This window comes from Schistocerca nitens, chromosome 1, assembly GCF_023898315.1.
Source record: "Schistocerca nitens isolate TAMUIC-IGC-003100 chromosome 1, iqSchNite1.1, whole genome shotgun sequence".
NCBI lineage: Eukaryota > Metazoa > Arthropoda > Insecta > Orthoptera > Acrididae > Schistocerca > Schistocerca nitens.
In genome coordinates, this window is record NC_064614.1 from 64,465,520 (window position 1) to 64,469,077 (window position 3,558).

Below are 3,558 nucleotides of genomic sequence, written 5' to 3' on the forward strand. Positions count from 1 at the left end.
GCTTTTCTTTATTTTGTATTCTATTTATTTTTCGTTCACTATTTTGATAGTAATTTCATTATGTTGTTTTATAGGTAAATTTGCGGAGGCTAATGCTATTTATGCAGATCCTATCAATAGTCCCAGAATGAGATTTTCACTCTGCAGCGGAGTGTGCGCTGATGTGAAACTTCCTGGCAGATTAAAACCGTGTGCGCGGACCGAGACTCGAACTCGGGGTTTTAATCTGCCAGGAAGTTTCACATCAGCGCACACTCCGCTGCAGAGTGAAAATCTCATTCTGGAAACATCCCTCAGTCTGTGGCTAAGCCATGTCTCCGCAGTATCCTTTCTTTCAGGAGTGCTAGTTCTGCAAGGTTCGCAGAAGAGCTTCTGTAAAGTTTGGAAGGTAGGAGACGAGATACTGGCAGAAGTAAAGCTGTGAGGGGCGGGCGTGAGTCGTGCTTCGGTAGCTCAGATGGTAGAGCACTTTCCCGCGAAAGGCAAAGGTCCCGAGTTCGAGTCTCGGTCGGCGCACACAGTTTTAATCTGCCAGGAAGTTTCATATCAGCGCACACTCCGCTGCAGAGTGAAAATCTCATTCTGGAAACATTCCCCAGGCTGTGGCTAAGCCATGTCTTCGCAGTATCCTTTCTTTCAGGAGTGCTAGTTCTGCAAGGTTCGCAGAAGAGCTTCTGTAAAGTTTGGAAGGAAGGAGACGAGATACTGGCAGAAGTAAAGCTGTGAGGGCCGTGAGTGAGTCGTGCCTCGGTAGCTCAGATGGTAGAGCATTTGCCCGCGAAAGGCAAGGCCCCGAGTTCGAGACTCGGTCGGCGCACACAATTTTAATCTGCCAGGAAGTTTCATATCAGCGCACACTCCGCTGCAGGGTGAACATCTCATTCAGGAAACATCCCCCAGGCTGTGGCTAAGCCATGTCTCCGCAGTATCCTTTCTTTCATGAATGCTAGTTCTGCAATGTTCGCAGAAGAGCTTCTGTGAAGTTTGGTAGGTAGGAGACGAGATACTGGCAGAAGTAAAGCTGTGAGGGCCGGGTCTGAGTCGTGCTTCGGTAGCTCAGATGGTAGAGCACTTGCCCGCGAAAGGCAAGGTCCCGAGTTCGAGTCTCGGTCGGAGCACACAGTTTTAATCTGCCAGGAAGTTTCATATCAGCGCACACTCCACTGCAGAGTGAAAATCTCATTCTGGAAACATCCACCAGGCTGTGGCTAAGCCATGTCTCCGCAGTATCCTTTCTTTCAGGAGTGCTAGTTCTGCAAGGTTCGCAGAGAGCTTCTGTAAAGTTTGGAAGGTAGGAGACGAGATACTGGCAGAAGTAAAGCTGTGAGGGCCGGGTCTGAGTCGTGCTTCGGTAGCTCATATGGTAGAGCACTTGCCCGCGAAGAGCAAGGTCCCGAATTCGAATCTCGGTCGGCGCACACAGTTTTAATCTGCCAGGAAGTTTCCTATCAATAGTTTTTTTTGCACATTGTCGAATCCTCTCTGTAGTAGCATTGAAAGTAATTTCAGTCATGTTCATGGCTCCTTTGTGAAAACTGAGTAGATATATTATATTAGTTTTAGCAATGGGTTATTGCTTTTCCATGAAGCCTTTGATTTTATTGTTGTGTTTAAATCTGATCTGAGTGCTACTGGCATGTGAATAAGTGTACATGCGGTGCAAAATGATGTCAAATATTAATGGAGTAGTATTTGTACCTATTTTTAGGCGAACCACATACACATGTTGGTTTAGGTACTCCTTATAAGATAGTTTGCTATTAATTTCTCATTGGATCAATTATTTTGCTCAAAATTAAAAGCAAACTGTGTCACAACGAACACCTAAACCAAAACATGTATGTGGCTCACGTAAAATTAAGTAACAATACTAGTTCATTAATGCAGGTTGTACATAAGGTCCAGGGACACTTTCAGTTATTTATTGCACAGGAACCAAACATTGTATAGTGTCATACATATGTCGTTTTGAAGAGAAACCCTGAAAGTTTTTTTTCCATGTATACTGCCACAGTATAGTTTGGTAATTTGTCGATAGTCAGCGCTAGTTGCAAACATGTCGAGTTCAGGTGTGGAGAGAGCTTTCTACCTGTTGGAGTTAGATAAAAACAGATGTGCTACAGCTGCCGAATCTGGGGTACAGAACATCCTCACGAATGCATTGAATTTGAGCGTGATTCCCCAAAGGTAAATGTTTCTTGTGCCTTGTCACGTCGAAAACTGTATTGTCAACTCTTCTTCGCCGAGAGCACTGTCACTGGACATTCCTTCTTGTACATGTTGCAGCAATGGCTGATGCCTCAACTACAATCGGACTCTCCGTTCATCTTTCAGCAGGATGGGGTTACAACCCATTTTCATCATGAAGTTCGTGGGTATCTGAACGCAGAGCTGCCGCATCGATGGATTGGCCGTGCTGCAGAAGAGGACAATTGTTTCATGAAATGGCCTCCACGATCACTAGATCCTACTCTATGTGACTTTCTTCTGTGGGGACACATTAAAGATCTGGTGTATGTACCGCCTCTACCACGTGATGTAGCAGAGCTCCGGGAGAGAATATGGGAAACGACTGCCACAGTAGACGATGCCATGCTGGGACGGGTATGGCAAGAATTCGATTACCGTATTGACGTCTGCTGGGTCATGGTTTGCATATCGAATGTTAGTAAAAAAATTTTCAGAGTTTCTCTTCAAAATATAATATGTGTGACAACTGTACAATGTTTAGTTCTTGTGCAGTTCTCTTCAAAATATAATATATGTGACATCTGTGCAATGTTTAGTTCTTGTGCAATAAGTAATCGGAAGTGTTCTCAGGCTTTATGTACACCCTGTATTTGACTTCATTTCTTACCTTTGCAGTATTTATTTCTTATACTAATACGTTTTCCAAATTTGGTTCAAATCGATCGATGTGTATGGACATGTCACATATTTGTGTATATACTCCACCTGTGTCTCTTGCGAATTTCACCCTTCAGTTCAGTTTTCAAGCAGCTAAATGTTTATTACATCATATTTCCTGAACAATGTGTCGTACAATAATATAAATTTCCAGGTACGTTCAACGGCATATTTGGATACTGTCTGCGGAATGTGTTGCGCGTATATTTAGTAGCAAAGAAATAATACATTAAAACACCATGCATGATTTCGCAGTTTTTCACGCATTTCAATGTTTATGAAGTCACGTCTCGAGAAATATATGTCGTACAATGATAAAAATTTGCGGGTACATCCTACGGTATGTGTGGATACTGTCGGCGAAATATGTTGCACATCGAGTAAGTAGCAGAGAAGTAATAAATTAAAACGTCATGCATGATGTGAGTTTTACTGCATGGACAGCGAAATTGTAGGAAGTGATGAACTCGACGAGAAAAAGTTTCGTTGACGTTTCAGATTGTATGCAAAGTTTGTTGCGCGTCACTAACTGCTCTCATTCTCAAATACTCGCTGAAAAAGTTGGGGTGGTTGCGGGTCGTGGGCCATATTTTTTTTTTTGATCCCCTCCACTATCCCTTTGACAGGTAGGCGGTTCCTGCCCTCATTCTC

At 43.4% G+C, this 3,558-nt stretch overlaps 1 non-coding gene across 1 annotated transcript; it reads left to right on the forward strand.

The window, feature by feature from the left end:
• Positions 1-1,045: 1,045 nt before the first annotated feature.
• Positions 1,046-1,118, forward strand: Trnas-cga (transfer RNA serine (anticodon CGA)). Its single transcript has one exon. It is a non-coding gene; the product is annotated as a tRNA-Ser (tRNA).
• The last annotated feature ends 2,440 nt before the right edge of the window (positions 1,119-3,558 follow it).